Source organism: Rosa chinensis, chromosome 5, assembly GCF_002994745.2.
Source record: "Rosa chinensis cultivar Old Blush chromosome 5, RchiOBHm-V2, whole genome shotgun sequence".
Classification (NCBI taxonomy): domain Eukaryota; kingdom Viridiplantae; phylum Streptophyta; class Magnoliopsida; order Rosales; family Rosaceae; genus Rosa; species Rosa chinensis.
The window spans coordinates 51,602,806-51,621,394 of NC_037092.1; the positions used below are offsets into that span (position 1 = coordinate 51,602,806).

At 40.1% G+C, this 18,589-nt stretch overlaps 1 long non-coding RNA gene across 1 annotated transcript; it reads right to left on the reverse strand.

Annotated features, from left to right (window-relative positions):
- Nucleotides 1-1,560, reverse strand: LOC112166783. Its single transcript, XR_005799138.1, has 3 exons — nucleotides 1,497-1,560; nucleotides 1,333-1,380; nucleotides 1-280 (listed from the first exon to the last, which is right to left on the reverse strand). It is a non-coding gene; the product is annotated as an uncharacterized LOC112166783 (long non-coding RNA).
- Nucleotides 1,561-18,589: the final 17,029 nt, after the last annotated feature.

An 18,589-nucleotide genomic window follows, 5' to 3' on the forward strand; every position in this document is an offset into this window, starting at 1 on the left:
AAACCACTTGTTACAACTATATAAATCACAACCCAAGCATATTCCATTATTCAAACAGTATCAAAAATAATATAACATAGATCAACAGTTACAATATAAATCCTCAATCGAATGACATATCCTCAACACAAAGCAAATAATTACAAAAACTGATTCAACAATTAATAATCTCATAACGAAACTCACATACCTGAATCAAAAGAGCACGCTGAACTAACACCAAATAACAAAATCAGAAACAGTGGGAGAACAACAATCCAGAAACTCTTTTGCATAAAACCTACAGAATCAAAACGATACAACTATTACCGCTCGAACACAAACAAAACACTCCAACAGCTAGAATAGAGGAAAACATATACATAAAGACAAAACACTCCAGCGACTATGCGATTTCAATTTAAATCGATTCCAGCACCTACTTCAATTTCTTTACTCATACTCCAGAGAAAGAATCTGCCAATCAAACCCAAAATGAACAAACTACCCATAAACAAAGTTTCCTCAATAATAAACTTAGTGGTATCAATTCCAGCACCTGCTTCAATTTAAATACTCATACTCTAGCACCTACTTCAATTTCTTTCCTTTTTATTTGTACTATGCATTGTAGTCTAGGAGACACGCAAATCAGATTTTAAGAGCTTAGTACTATAATTGACCTTTTAGTATGACATTAAGAAGCAAACTAAAATCCCAGTAAAAATCATTAGCAGAAGATACAATAAATCTGAAAAAAAGGAAAAAAAACACAGACCTGCATCCTTTTAATAAATTCCCAGTTTCAAATATGCTTCAGTGTTCTTACTTTGAAGTATGATACAAAATTTTAGTGTCAGATTTTATGCAAATTGCATCCGTGCATGTTCCTTTGGTTCAAAACAATTCATAGCATAATTCAAAGGTGATCACAAAATTGAGCAGAAATATCCAAAATGCTGCTATGGCAAGAATGCAACTCTTTTTTTGCCCCTTAGTTTCAGATAGGCTTCCACTAAGTCAGATCGAGAAGAGATAAATTCAATGACTTCAATACGTCGAAAATATTACCTCATCCACTGCCAGTGAATTCAAGTTATTCTTTGAAAACAGAAAATCATACCAAATTATTACTGGACACAGAGACCAAGACTCGGACCGCACGAAAAAAATTCAGCTTCTAACCAAACCTCCGACAATCACAACAACAATAAAACACAAAATCCAATAGCTCAATATAATTGAAATCAAGTGGCAGAGAATAAAAAACAAAGCTCAATTTCATCATAGCTTCAAATAGAAAGATACTGTTACAAAAGAGCAGTATAGTAACTTAGTAAGTATCGTTGCTACCTGATTAAAACCTAGACCCAAATGTTACTCTTCCCCTTGACTCCAATTCTGCATGGGAAGAAAGCAAAAAAAAATTACTGACGACGGATTCATAGATACAGATCTATGTACATCAGACCCTTGTCGTGGTGATAATTTTGGAAAAATTAACATCAAGAAGTTACCTTTTACGCAAGAGCTTCCCGTCCGTCTCTTCTCCTCCTTTTCCTTCTTTCTCGTCACTTCTCCCTCTTTTTTTTTCCCGTCTCGTCACTTTTCTCTGTGTTCGGCGAACAAAAAAATCTCCTCAAATTTTCCCTGTAAAACCAATATAAGAAAAAACATGAATCAGAAAGGAGCAAAATCTCAGAAATTGAGAGACAGCTGCAGGTAGTATAAATAAGGTCAAATCAAAACCCTATTCACCCCGTACTCAGATGGCAAGCTGAAAATTTCCCTTCGATCCGTCTATCTATTTCGCACAAACCAAACAAACACACGCTCTCTCTCTCTCTCTCTCTCTCTCTCTCTCAGTCGTTCTTCTTCTCAACCACTGATCTCTCTAGTTTTTTCTTTTTCCCCTTTTCAAAAATACACCGATCTCTCTAGATTGTGCCGATAACAATCGATCAATTATAGACCGATGGCACTCTGTAAAAAACAAAAGTAGCAAGGGCAAAACTGGGACTTCATTTGGTGAACAGTGATGAACAGTAGAAGCAGGCTAGGAACTTTAGTATATTTAGAATTAGAGAGAATCTCGGAGAATATCTTAGAGATATCCATTCATTGTATGATTACATTTCCTTGTACAATTCAGATTCTATTCATTGTAATCCTCTATATAAATAGGCCCCTATTATCAATGAGAACACATAGCAATTCTCTCTCAAATATTGTTTCCCTAAAACACGTTATCAGCATGAGACCCTAACCCTGAAACAAATAGCCAAACCTTGATTCAAGAAGCTAAAACCTTAAATCCGAATACAAAAGCTTAAACCCTTTTCTACCTCCGCCACACAACCTGAAGAGCTCTACCCCAGGAACCCAGAACCGGCGGCGAAACCACCAGAACCGGTTGGAAACCTACTGAACCGGCCACCGGAAGCTTCATACAACCCGCAGCAAATATTCCACCGGTTCACCATCTTCCGGACCTCCAATTTCCACCAAAATTTGGTACCAGAAGCCCCTTGATCTAACGATTCAGGAACTGGAAGAAAAAGTCCAAAAACTGGCTTAAATCTTGCTGAACCGGCCGCCTGATCATCCAACAGAAAAATCGGCAGAAGAAAAAGAAAAAAAAAAGGGAAAGGAAAGGAAGCCCAACAAGCCCAAGCCCAAGGCAGAGGCCCACTGACACAGATCCACAGCTACATCAGCACCAGACCCCACAGCCACGTCAGCAGAATAGTCAGCTGCCACGTCAGCATCAGGGGACCCACTGCCACGTCAGCTCGGTAAGCTCCTGGTCAACGCTCGTCAACCATCAACGTCGGTCAACTACCGTCGGTGACTTTTCCGGCCACTTTCCTGTGACTTTTCCGGGCACTTTTTTTGGCGATTTTTTCAGGCCACTTTTTCCTGCTAAATTTTCTGACGACCTATTTCAATGTAATTTTTACTAAAAGTTCCCATTTTTGAGTTTTTATTCAATTTCTCTTCTTTTTCTCGGGGACTTGCAACATCCCTTCTTCCACCCCCCTTTCTTCATCATAGGGGAGACCTAATTAAGCCGAACTGTGGGGGTTCGTGCTCACTCCAAGCTTGGAGCTTGTTGAGATCTCCAAACTTAGAGTTTGTAGAGAATTTATGATCGACCACTTACGTCATTGTTTCGATCTAATCCAATACCTCTTGGAATTGAATTTCTTGGAAGCAATTACGCTCAGAAATTCCTAATTTCTTGGGAGCAACTACGCTCAGAAATTTTATATGTTTTCGTGGTAGCCTTTTACGCTCCGAAACTAACCCTAATTTCTTGTTCTCTTTCAGGATGAGTAACCTGAACAAATTGGACTTTGCTCCATTGGGAACAACTGGCTCTGGATATCACAGGTGGGTTCGTGATGTTCACCAGCATCTCAAGGCCGATGGAATCCTAGATACGATTCTCGAGCCTAGCTAGGACGTGCTAACTGTTGAGCAAGCTCAAGCTTTGGAAGCAAATAGAGCAACCTTAGAGGAAAATAAGGAGAAAGCCATCATCCTAATGACTAGTCATATGGATGATTCGCTCCAGTACGAGTATATGAAAGAACAAGATCCCAGAAGGTTGTGGGTCTCACTCGAAGAAAGATTTGGCAACGTCTGTGACTCCATGCTTCCTGACCTAGAAGTGAGATGACATAGCCTCCGCTTCTGTGATTTCAAGTCAGTTCTTGACTACAACTCGGAAGCACTTCACATTAAATCCTTAATGGAATTCTGTGGTAAAGAAATCACAAATGCGATATTGATTGAGAAGACTCTCTCTACCTTCCCCGTCTCTGCATTGATGGTTGCTAAGAACTATCGAATCGATGTTACTGCAAGAAGGATCACAAGGTTTCATGAGCTCATTAGAGCTATGAATGTCACTGAAAAGCATGACAACATCCTTGTGAAGAACTATAATTCGAGATCCGTGGGAACAGAGCATATTCCGGAATCCAATTATAGCCGCGCCCCAAAGAGAGGGCGCCAAGAGCGAAACCCTAATCTTAGGGATACATTTGGACGTTTTGGTCCATATAATCGCTCTACTTAGGAAGGTAACTGCCAAAATAGGCGAACACAGAACCGAAGAGGTCAACGTGGAAAGAGAGAGGGAGGCAACGCCTCTGGCCATGTTGGTGGCGCCACCAACACTAAGAGCCATCTAAATGACGCTTTCAAAGCTCCTCAATCAATAGAGTTTAAGCAAAGAGATGTATGTTCTCGATGTGGAGTGTCTGATCATTGGGCACACATTTGTAGAGCTCGTGAAGAAATTGTCACCGCCTACAAAGCATATTGTGAAGCAAGAGAAGCTCACTATGTGGAACAAGAAGATTAAGAAGATGATCTAGAGTGAAGGGTTGAAGACTACAAATCTGGCTTGGATCAATAGATCGCCAATTCTGTTTAAGTCTTTATTTTTCCAAGAGATGTAATAGGCACTTGTCATATATTTTTGTAGTAAATGCCAATGATTTAGTTTTTCTTCAAAGTAGGCTCACCCAAAGTAAGTGTGATGTCTAGGAAGGTTCTGAGATTAGTGGTACTTAAGCGAGTCTTGCTCCACCGACATCTCTCTACTCACCTGGTCACATTTATTTTGGAATTACTGAAAGAAGTTAGACGAGTACCATTGTTTTGCATTAGCGAACTTGTCAGATAAATTGGGCATACAGTATTTTCCCGTTCTCTTCCCCGATCGAGATATCCCCTCTTTCCCCCGAGAAAGATTGATTCAATTATCAAAAATTTGGAGCGTGAAGTGCAATTAGATCCATTTTTTAGGGCTAGCATTTTGGATTAGATTTTTTTTTTGTCAAAGAGACAATGATATAACTCCGTTGGCGTATGAATAAAATTTCGAGTTCTTCTCATGATGACTCAATTTTGATTCTGAGCATGTTGCTTTTGTGACTACGATGGCTGGGTCATCAATATTAATTCAAGGACATGGAATAGTCCAAGTTCCCCCTGCCAAATGGCACCTTGATTACTATCGCAAAAACTCTCTACGCTCCTAGGGCAAATCGCACATATGAAGGCAAATCGCACATATGAATTGCCAACAGATTCCATGCGAAAACGCATGTAGAGAACGGAAATGAGTTCCTTTGCAATACCTCTAATGATTGCGAATAAAGGCGCATCTTAAAGAAGTTTATGTGTCTCTCTAGTGGACTTTATGTCACTATTCGAGCTATTAAATCCAATAAATTTATGAGAGAAGATCTCTTGGATTTAGACACATATTGGCTTTGTCATGACAGGATAGGTCATCCTGGTCATGATATGATGATCCGTCTACTAAAGACTTCACATGGACATCTTTTCTATCGAGCGAAATGAAGCATGAATCAAAAGTTGATCTCTGGACTAAGTGTGACTGACGCTGCTGCTTAGGGCACCACCTCCGTCCACTATCATCCTAGAGCTGGCACAGTCCATATCCATGACACCATGGATAGCGTCCATCATGGTGATGGCGCCCCAGGTGATGCTTCAATCACCAACTTGCTTCAAATAGCGTTTCAAACGCTCAGGCCTAACCAAAATTCTCATTGGTTGTTTCTAAAGCCTCTCACTCGTTTTACAAAAGCCGTTCCTTAGGAAAATTAGAACTGAGACCGTCCTATGCAAAGGATATGAAAATACTCATTTTGTTCTTACATAGAATTCGTATCTCATGACAATTCCACCAATGCTATTTCTTTTATGTTGTCAAAATAGTGAAAAAAAACATTATATCCTTGTTTTGACATAAAGTATTTTTTCTAAATATTAAATATATGTTTATGAATAAAAACTAATCTCATAATAATACAACTATAGAATGAAGGAAAGAATAATATGATACTAAATCTTCATTACATAAATCTTCATTATATTAATAAAGATTAATCTCACAATAATATACTAAAAGCAATATATTTTGAGTTATTTTTTTTTCTTTCTTTCTTGTAGTGGAATATAAAAAATTATTAGAAAACTAATCTTAAAAAGCTAAGATTGAGAAAACCATTGTAGAACTTAATTTATTTGAATATTCTAAATAGTTAAATAAAATTATTTTTTATTTATTCAAATTAAGATTTTAAAATCGTGATTTATAGTGGATAGGCACGAGCACGACCCGTTTATTGGCTCGGCACGAGCACGGCCCGGCAAGATATGGGCTCAGGCCATGGGCTGGATCGGGCTTAATGTTTAAGTAAATAGGCAGGCACGAGCCTGGCACGATAATAAATGGGCTGGACCAAGCACGGCACGAAGCACGACTAGACCCGCTTAAAATGGGCCGTTTGCCACCTCTATCTCTGGAATACTTATACGATCAACATATCAAAACTACAAGTCAATCGGATGGCCGAATCCTCTCGGATCGAAAATCGATCGAACCGAAAACCCTAAACTTTGAAAATTCATAACTTGCTCATATGATTTCCAAAAATTACAAACTATATATCGAAATGATCGTATCGATGTGTAGAATAAAAAGAGGAACAAAAACTATTCCAGGGGTGGCCGGAAGTGGTCGGAAATGGCAGCCACAGACGATGGCAGAGCCACCGTCAACCACCACCAATGGCGGTGCAACCAGGCTGCACCCCATCGTTTCATCGAGTTGAACAATTTTCACAACTATCTTGAAGTCATAAAATGAACGGAAGTGGTCGAAAATTACCAAAAACAGTCGTCGGTGGCCGGAATTCTTCCAGAAACCGGTGAAGCTCCGACGAACGTGAAAACGTCCATCACTTGGCCCGATCCTTCGTAAAGCTTGTTCAGCAACTCAAGGCGAGTTCAACAAGCCAAGAAACTCGAAGAATGGTAGCAGGAAACTCGAGATATCGGCGTTGATTCGTTTTTGGATCCAAATCGGGGCGAGCTCGTTGCGGCGGCTACAGGCCGAGATAGGTTGCAAGGCGGCCATGGGGAGGTGCGCAAGGTTGAGGCGGAGATAACCCAACTTGTTTCACGTTAGACGGTGGCCGGAGGAGGGAGATATCGCCGGTGGAAGGAAATCGGGTGATTTCCGGTGGGAGGAGAGAGAAGAGAGCTTGGGTTTCCCAAAATGGAAACCTGGGCTTTTCTGCAATTTCTGAAATTTTCATCCTTTTATCAAAAATGGAAACTTTTTCCGAATGTGATAACTTATTCATACGAACTCCGATTTTCATGTTCCATACATGCACGAACTCGTATCGACGCGCTCTACGACTTTCATGAAGGAAGTTCTCACATAATCTAAACATATAAAAAGTCAACTCTTGAATCAAAGCATTCTGAGCGAATAATTGTCTGAAACACTTCCGCTCCACCCTCGAACCACGAAATCATACCAACGAACACATATTAATTCCAGAAAACATTTAGAAATTAATAATGAATATCCGGGGTCTTACACATGTGCTGTGTGCGTACGGTGCGCTATTCTTTTATTGTTAATGGTGAACCTAGGAGGAAAGTTGTTCCTTCTAGAGGCCTGAGGAAGGGAGATTCTATCTCCCCATATTTGTTTCTTATTTGTGTTGAGGCCCTATCCAGGATGATTATGCAAGCAGAGCGGGCTGACTTGTTGCATGGAATAGAGATTTGTGTTGGTGCCCCACGTATAAGCCATCTTTTATTCGCCGACGAATCTTTTATTTTTTTTCAAGCTGAAATGGTAGATTATGTTGCTTTGAAAGGAATTGTACAGGAGTATGAATTTGGCTTAGGACAATAGGCAAACTACCAGAAGAGTTGTATATCATTTAGTAAAAATGTTGAACTCAATTTTCAGGAGGAGTTAGCTGCAGCAATGGGTGTTAAAAGGGTGGAGAAGCATGATAAATATTTGGGACTTCTAATGAAGATCAGTTATTCAAAAGAAGAGGCCTTTGGGTTTTTGAATGAAAAAATTCATGCCAGAATTCAAGGCTAGAGGGAGAAAACTTTGAGTGTTGTAGGAATGGAAGTATTAATAAAAACTATGGTTCAAGCAATATATTCCCTCGTATGTTATGGGATGTTTTGAATTACAGAAACATTTGTGTGATGAAATTCACCAATTCATGTCTAGATTTTGGTGGTGTCACGCCCCTGATTTTATACACATGAAAATCGATATATATAATCCCATAATTACATATGCGTGAACGTTCAGCCATCAATAAAAAATACCTAGAAACTTTTTCCCTTTTAACAGAAGTACATATAGATGCCCTGAACCCATTATGTCAATATTGACCCGCTTCACAGAGTCATATATTACAATGCTTACGAATTAAATTGTCAACAACAAAATAAAACTTAAATGCTGCTCAGAGTAACTATACAACGGAAGTCCTTATCAACGGTAAAGTCATAAAGATAGCTTTCTACCGTAAAGCTGCAAAGGCGCCACCTCAGCTTCAGCCACGATTACCCTGACCTACAGGATTAACCCCTACACCATTCCATTGAATAGTGCACCGGGTTGCCACACAACAAACCCAGTAAGCTTATGAAGCTTGTATGAGTAAACTCAAAACCACAAAGCAAAACACATTTCTTAAGTCACCATAACTTAAACAACGATAATCATACATCTCACACCTACAACCATCCATTCCATATCCTTCCATATTGTGCTTACATAAGTCAACTGGTAACTAAAGCCTCATGCTCAGAACCTCAATCCTAGCATCCAATTACATAAATTTCGGTCAAACAAGACTTCCTCAAGCAATGTTTGACGTCATCCTAACGCACTACGGCGAATTCCAAATCACACTCATTCCCTCCCCCCTAGGAGCTTTTTGTCATCAACATGACATCAAGGTGAAAATAATGAATCACCTTCCTATCCTCACACAGTGCACAATCATCACAACTATGGTCTTCAAGATAAATCAAACCATCAATCAATACAATCAAGAAGAAACAAAGCAATCACAATTCAAAACAAACAAAACAATTCATAGTAACCCTTGCATATAATTTAGTTCAGGAGGTCACATTAAGTCAAGCAATTTAAGTCAAAGTAGTCATCGTAATCTCACACTCTGACGTCTGCAGTAGCCCCGACCATCACAGCAGTCTTCTCGATTATTGTTAACTTAATAACAATTCAGCTCCGTTACTGAGCAGTCATCACACTGATCATCGCACAGATTTCACCGGTTGTCACATAGATAGCCATCATCCTACTGATCATCACACATATAGCGATTATCTAACTAATTATCACACAAATATTGTTGGTCATCACATAGATAGCGATCATCAAGCATATTCATCACACAGATATCGCCGGTCATCACATAGATAGCGATCATCACATAGATTCATTGCTAGTCATCACACAAATAGCAATCAACACACAAATATTCCTACACAAGTGACACAGATATTTCTACACAAGCTTTACGTGACAATCATCACAAAGATTCATCATACTGATGTCATCGATTCATCACACAGATATTCCTACAAAAGCTACCATATCTTAAATCTCACTTAAGACGGTCATATTAGACTCATGGTATCTCAACACATGATATCCTACAATCACAACTCAATACACAATTTCATCAGTCATCACACAGATAGCAATCATCCAACTCATCACACAGATTACACCAATACATATATATATATATATATATCACGCAAATATATATGTACCTAGTCATTCACTCAGGAATACCACTAATACCAACTATAGTCATAGTTAACCAAATAACTCTAAGACAATAGGGTAATCTCGCTCATAACAAATATCGATCCTGCTCATAACAAATATCGTGAGATTTACTCACCTTTGAATCTCTCTGCGTCTTCACAGGAGAACCAAAACAAGCACAATCACCGAAATCCGTTCAACAAGTCCAACAAGCACCTGAACACATAGGGTCTTGATTCAGTGCACGAATCACAAAGTGATTAAAGTTCGAAACCCCCGTTTTGAACCCAAATCCCAAAAGTAACGGCAATTGAGGCGAAGCTATATTCGAGACCTCCCTAAGTCTCCAGAACACTTCTACGATCGATGTGTCCAAACCACAAGTCGATCGGAAGCTCGAATCCTCACGGATCAAATAAATCAACCGTAAAAATCGTAACAAATCCATTCGAACTCCAAAATTTGCATATTATATATCGAAACGCTCGTATCAACGAGTAGAACATATATAATACCAAAAAAATTCCCTACATGGCTGGAAAACCACCAGAACGTCTCCACAGGCGGTGGCGCACTGCCGCCAGCCAAAACTCATTATTTCACAAAACTCCCAACATCAAAACTTTTCATCTAAGCATGCTTGTGAATTTTCATAACTAGCTCGAAGTCATAAAACAAGCATAAAGGATCGAAAACTACCTCACAAGCTGTGGATTACTGTTCAATCCTAGTTGAACTAAGTTTCACGTGAATCGATCCAAACAACCACCAAGGATCGATCAAGGAGGCTGCTATGAGCTCAACCAAGAAGACTTGAAGCCTCGCCGACGTCGGAGATCGGAGAACCGATCGGGTCCAAATACACGAATCTTCGCTGCCTTCGAGCGCCGCCACCACGGAGAATCGCCGCTAGAGGACACCACAGGGACGACCAGAGCAAGCAGGCGATCTGATCTGGTGAGTTTAGTCACCGGAGACCGCCGGAGTTCACCGGAAAATCCGGGTCGGATCGTCCGGGTTCGGGTCGGGTCAGCCGGGTTTCTTCGATACTGTAGGTGCAGTCGAGAGAGAAGAGAGAGAGAGAAGAAACTTTCCGGAAAAGGAAAGTGAAATTATGAAATGATTTTTTGGAAATTCCTTATTTATACCAAAATGGAAACTTCTTCCAATGGTCATAACTTCTTCATACGAAATCCGATTGACGTGTTCCACATGTCCACAAACTCGTATCGACGCGCTCTACAACTTTCGTGAATGAAATTTTCTGAGAATCCCAACAAATAAAAAGTCAACCTTTGCAACCCCCCTAAAACCATATTCTTCGAATAATTATTCTCCCGAAACACTTCCGCTCCATCCATGAGCCACAAAATCGTCCAAAAATCAGAATTTAGATTCCGGAAAATCTTCGGAAAATAAATACGAATTTCCGGGGCATCACATTCCACCCCCCTTAAAGAAATTTCATTCCGAAATTTAAACGTACCACTCCCACAAGTACGTATAAACCAAGCTCAAATCCAATTCTCGATCCCCAACAAGAATTGCTCTCTCCATAAAGCTTCCACACGACAATGAGCTAGTCAACCATATAGAATGAAATTCAACCACCAACAATGGTCGCACTCGCACTTTGAGTGATCCATGTGCATTTAGGAATAGTCTCCACATCTCAAGTACCACCTGCCTTGTTCGAACATGGATACAGGTACCCTACCTAGTATCGCCGCCCTGGTACAATCTACCATTCCACTTGGTGGTAATCCAATTATTTCATGAATCTCTTTCCTGTGCACTACACCAAAATTTGCTAACTATAGCATTTCACACAGACTACACAACAATTCAGAATCCTGTCATCCAACAGTATATGCATCAACACATTGATAACGCTACACTAGCATTCCTAGAATTGAAATGACAGCACCACTTCAACTCAATCATCAATACACAATTTATTTCACAAACCAACTTCCATAGCAAGTTCTACCATAATAGTAATGGTGCATGCATCGTTACACACAGTGTCCTACCACCTCAAAACACATTTAGAATAAGGTTTAGCCTAAATCAACTCACGCATGAATCATCACATGGTATTGCGCACACACAGGGTTGCAAGGAATTTCAACTACCACAAAAGTGAAATATGCAACACGCAATACATAATGATCAACGATCACCCCTTCCCAAAAGATACCACACACAAAGGTCTAACTATAGACGTCAGGTAAACCCATCACTACACTAACACAAAGAGATGCGATACTCTACTATCACAAGTCATCTACACAAGATTAATTTCAAGCAGAGAAGCACTTCATCTACACAAGATTAAATTCAAGCAGGTAAGCACTTCATCTACACAAGATTAAATTCAAGCAGATAAGGTACCTTGCACCCCTGCGTTTTGCTGGCCAATAGCAACCACCCTCACATGTCCCTGAGGATGTTGCCTTTACTGATTCCTCTGTCTCATACCCTGAGGTCAGGTACCCTCATTTGCCAAATGCCCTACTTGTCCGTAATTATAGCATGACCTAGGTTTCGGCTTCAAACACTGCCTCGCCATATGGCCCACTTCCTTGCAGTTATAACATGTTAAGGGTGCCACCTGCCCGTTAGGTGCAACCCCAGCAGGTGCAGCTGCCACTCTACCTGGCGCCTGCTGATGAGTCCTCTGCCTCTTCCAGAACCCACCCTGATTATCTGTCCCTTCATTGCTCCCAACAATTTCCTTTCCCTTCCTTTGAAGGTCCCTCTCAGCTGACTCCTGTTCTTGGAAAGTCAAGTTCTCCTGCTCAATGACCATAGCCTTAACGAAAATGAGCTCCACAGTCTTCAGTTCCAGACCAGCGACATCGCGTCGGATTGAAGCATTCAGTCCCCACTGAAACTTCATAGCTAAGCTCTCAGCATCCATCTGCCACACAAAGCGATACAACCTTGAGAACTCAGCCTCATACTCCCTCACACTCTTAGTCCCTTGGACTAATGAGATAAATTCCCTTTCCAACTGCTCCCTCACTGAAGGCGGAAAGTACTTCTTCCTGAATAGTTCCACAAACTCATTCCAAGTCATGGTGGACACATCCATAACTCTTTGTGTACCATTCCACCACACCCGTGCATCTCCTTGGAGCATAAATGTGGCAATCTTTCTCTTCTCAATGTCGTCGCAGACGACTATCTAGAAGTAGGTCTTCATGTTCTCGATCCATTGATCCGCCAACATGTGATCCGTACCTCCCTGGAATGGAACTCCTCCCAACCTCGAAATCTCCTTTGCCAACTTCGACAAACGAGTGGGATCTACAACATTCGCAACCTCCACAATAGGTGGAACAAGCAGCCCAACATTTGATGCCTCGACAGCCTCGAATATATCCTCAACAGGAGGGATCCTGCCCCTACCTCGAGCTCTACCCCTGCCTCTGGGTCTACCTTGACCCCTAGCTCGTCCTCCTTGTGAATCCATAACCTAAGGAGCATAGCAACCTTGGTTAATACTTGTAAAATCTTCAAACACAAGTATAAGTCATCGTTATGACTAAATCAACCACACACTACGTCAGAAGATACAATTCTATCCCCAACGTAAACAAGAGTTAAATCTAAAGGTCCTCATTCCTCAAAAGACTATAACTCCTAGAAGCAACCTTAATCTCCTACAACTTGTTCACTGAGCCAACACTACCCTAAAGACTCACATTCCTACACTCATTGCATACCCAATGACTATATCAATATTGAAGAGCATAAGATAGGGATCCGCTGCAGACGGGCCATCACTCGAGTATTGATTGTCACCAAATATGCACCTTACGCTCTGATACCAAACTGTCACGCCCCTGATTTTACACACATGAAAATCGATATATATAATCCCATAATTACATATGCATGAACGTTCAGCCATCAATACAAAATACCTAGAAACTTTTTCCCTTTTAACCCAAGTACATATTGATGCCATAAACCCATTATGTCAATATTGACCCGCTCCACAGAGTCATATATTACAATGCTTACTAATTAAATTGTCAACAACAAAATAAAACGTAAATGCTGCTTAGAGTAACTATACAACGGAAGTCCTTATCAACGGTAAAGTCACAAAGATAGTTTCCTACCGTAAAGCTGCAAAGGCGCCACCTCAGCTTCAGCCACGATTACCCTGACCTGCAGGATTAACCCCTACACCATTCCATTAAATAGTGCACCGGGTTGTCACACAACAAATCCGGTAAGCTTATGAAGCTCGTATGAGTAAACTCAAAACCACAAAGCAAAACACATTTCTTAAGTCACCACAACCTAAACAACGATAAGCACACATCTCACACCTACAACCATCCATTCCATATCCTTCCATATTGTGCTTACAGAAGTCAACTGGTAACTAAAGCCTCATGCTCAGAACCTCAATCCTAGCATCCAATTACACAAATTTCGGTCAAACAAGACTTCCTCAAGCAATGTTTGACGCCATCCTAACGCACTACGGCGAATTCCAAATCACACTCATTCCCTCCGCCCCTTAGGAGCTTTTTGTCATCAACATGACATCAAGGTGAAAATAATGAATCACCTTCCTATCCTCACACAGAGCTTCACCACTATGGTCTTCAAGATAAATAAAACCATCAATCAATACAATCAAGAAGAAGCAAAGCAATCACAATTCAAAACATGCAAAACAATTCATAGTAACCTGTTGGAGACATCATTGAGTGTGAAAGTGTGTGCAAATTTGTGTATGATGTTCCTTACTTCCAAGTGTAGAAGGTCAAGTTTTAGTAAGGGAAAGTGTAGAGTATCGTACCCAAGAGATTGGGGGAAACTCCACCCTAACTAGATCACCGCGAAAATAAACCTAGAAAACACATGCAAAGTCTACTTTTCACAAGTTCAATAGTTTTGGCCCTTTGGAAGCCTAACTACCAAAAGTGATATTAACAATGGATAGTAATGAATCGGCTTTTGAGTTAATTTTAACTATATTAAAATTAAAGTGCAAATAAAGCAAAATAAACTAACAAAGTGAAAGAGATTTGATCAAATGAGATAAAAGGGGTTGTAAGGCATCACACCTAACCTCCTTTGTGCAAATTCTAAGTAACGAAATCTAACATGCTCAAGCCAAGATGGAATCCCCCTCGGTTCTCTTGATTATCGAGTAACCAAGAAACAATTATACTAGAGAATGTATTGAAGCTACCCCTTGATTATCGGACATAATTCTCCTACAATCCTTTTAGTTTCTACCCATTCCTTGATTATCAGACACAAGTGGACCTATGTAGATGCAAGCTAAGATCCCTTGATTATCGGACACCTAAGCCACATCCACATGATAAGCTCAATTGTAAGGACCCAAACAACCTTATTTGATTATCACAAGATTACCATTTCTACATTTGCAACATGCTTTAGTTTACTAAGTTTGTCAAGCCTAGCATACTTCCATGAAATTATCAACATTTACCAACCTTAGGTGACAAATCTAAGAAGCATAAATGATGAACAATTAAACTAGCAAAGTAAAAATTCATGGCATGATCCATATTAAATTTAACTACATAGTTTGTAAACAAATTTGGCTAGGGCTAAACCCTAGCCCCAAAATTATTCTACTCACAACTCATAGTTCCATAAATTAAAGCCATAAACTTGTAAAGCATCAAGTTAAGAGAGAAAATAGTAGATAAAGGAAGAAATACCCACGGGTTTGGTTCCAAAAAGAACCAAACCGTACCTCTAAGAACACTTTCTACCCTCCAAGATGCAAAATAAGGTGAGAAATGTTCCTAGCATGGTATTTTTGGTTTCTAATAAGAGAAAGGATCCAAAAACACCATGCAACTCCACAAAGTCTCTTAGAAGTATGATGAGCAAGACTCGAATATGTGAAACTGGAGTTGTGATTGATCAAAAGTGTATAGATACTTGGGTTTTGGTAAGGAAAAACCAAGAACCCAAGAAGCTATACACCTATCTCTACACAAAACTAAGAAACTATGAACTAAAGCTATGAAACTAAGAGAAATGTGTGAAGAGATGTGTGAGAAAGTGAGAGAAGAACATGAAAAACGTCCACCATGAGGGGAGGGTGTTTTTATAGGCCAAAAGTGATGAATGGAGGGTGGAGATCAAAGGAAATGAAGGGCTAGATGTAAAAAACAAATGTGTAAGCACAAAATGTGGATCTAATCCTTAACTCTACATGAAAATGACCTAGGAAGCCCATAGATATTTTGGTGGAGGAGATAAAGTACGGATAGAAGGGTCATTGGGAGAGAAGGGTGTAAGATGTAAGAGGAGGACCTTGTCATCCTTCAAATTTTGGATTTCAAAATAACATACACCTAAAGTCTTCCCACCTAAACTCTCTAACCCTAGTCAACAGCTGTTCCATGCCTCCCACACATGTCCTTGGCTAGAAATGGTTGGAAATTCGGCATTGACCTTCATTGACCCTTTTTTTTTCCTTTTTCTCCTTTCTTCCTTCAATTGAATCTCCACGGAGACTTAGGAATTGGCCTTAGGTTTCTTCATAAAAAATGTTCTTCCATGAGTGTAGATCATCCTGGTAAAATTTCAGAGCTTAATTCACCGTGGTGTGGCCGAAAATGCTGCCGGAATCATTACAGCTCCGGTTTCGTAGTTTTCATCTTTTAGTCAGAAACTTGTAACGATCTTTTGAAGCCCTTCCACTCTGAACTAGCTCTTACACTCTTCGTAACAAATGATCCTTAGGATGTTTAGAATGGATCTGGAAATTTTCAACTCATTCGGAGTTCATTTGGTTAGTCTGCCGCTCCTCCTTCTTTGCCTTGCTCTGTTTTTCCTAGCCGGAGTAGGAAAATGTCCTAAGACTGACTTTTTAGTGCATTTCCAAGCTTCTCCATCATTTCCTAGCATGATAAGGAAAACATAATAAATAGATATAAATAAACACAAAGGCTAAGCAAAAGTGCAAGATTAGGGGAATAATTATTAGGTAATTATGGACCTAACATAACCCCTGCATATAATTTAGTTCAGGAAGTCACATTAAGTCAAGCAATTCAAGTCAAAGTAGTCATCGTAATCTCACACTCTGATATTTGTAGGTAGCCCCGACCATTACAGCAGTCTTCTCGATTATTGTTAACTTAATAACAAATTCAGCTCCGTTACCGAGCAGTCATCACACTGATCATCGCACAGATTTCACCGATCGTCACACAGATAGCCATCATCCTACTGATCATCACACATATATCATCCAACTAATAATCACACATATATCGCTGGTCATCACATAGATAGTGATCATCACACATATTCATCACACAGATATCGTCGGTCATCACATAGATAGCGATCATCACATAGATTCATTGCTAGTCATCACACAGATAGCAATCATCACACAAATATTCCTACACAAGCTACACAGATATTTCCACACAAGCTTTACATGACAATCATCACAAAGATTTATCATACTGATGTCATCGATTCATCACATAGATATTCCTATAAAAGCTACCATATCTTAAATCTCACTTAAGACGGTCATATTAGACCCATGGTATCTCAACACATGATATCCTACAATCACAACTCAATACACAATTTCATCAGTCATCACACAGATAGCAATCATCCAACTCATCACACAGATTACACCAATACATATATATATATATATATCACGCAAATATATATGTACGTAGTCATTCACTCAGGAATACCACTAATACCAACTGTAGTCATAGTTAACCTAATAACTCCAAGACAATGGGGTAATCTCGCTCATAACAAATATTGATCATGCTCATAACAAATATCGTGAGATTTACTCACCTTTGAATCCCGCTGCGTCTTCACAAGAGAACCAAAAAAGCACAATCATCGAAATCCGTTCAACAAGTCCAACAAGCACCTGAACACATAGGGTCTTGATTCAGTGCACGAATCACAAAGTGATTAAATTTCGAAACCCCCGTTTTGAACCCAAATCCCAAAAGTAACTCCAATTGAGGCGAAACTATATTCGAGACCTCCCTAAGTCTCCAGAACACTTCTACGATAGATGTGTCCAAACCACAAGTCGATCGGAAGCTCGAATCCTCACGGATCAAATAAATCAACCGTAAAAATCATAACAAATCCATTCGAACTCTAAAATTTGCATATTATATATCGAAACGCTCGTATCAACGAGTAGAACATATATAATACAAAAACAGTTCCCTACATGGCCGGAAAACCACCAGAACGCTGCCACAGGTGGTGGCGCACCGCCGCCGGTCAAAACTCATTATTTCACAAACCTCCCAACATCAAAAAGTTTCATCTAAGCATGCTTGTGAATTTTCATAACTAGCTTGAAGTTAGAAAACAAGCATAAAGGATCGAAAACTACCTCACAAGCCGTGGATTACTGTTCAATCCGAGTTGAACCAAGTTTCACGTGAATCGATCCAAACAACCACCAAGGATCTATCAAGGAGGCTGCTCTGAGCTCAACCAAGAAGACTTGAAGCCTCGCCGACGTCGGAGATCGGAGAATAGATCGGGTTCAAATACACGAATCTTCGCTGCCTTCTAGCACTGCCACCACCGAGAATCGCTGCTAGAGGACACCACAGGGATGACCAGAGCAAGCAGGCGATCTGATCTGGAGAGTTTCGTCGCCGGATACCGCTGGAGTTCTACAAAAAATCCTGGTCGGATCCTCTGGGTTCCGGTCGGGTCAGTCGGGTTTCTTCGATACTGAAGGTGCAGCCGAGAGTGAAGAGAGAGAGAAGAAACTTTCCGAAAAAGGAAAGTGAAATTATGAAATGATTTTTCGGAAATTCCTTATTTATACCAAAATGGAAACTTCTTCCAATGGTCTTAACTTCTTCATACGAACTCCGATTGACGCATTCCACATGT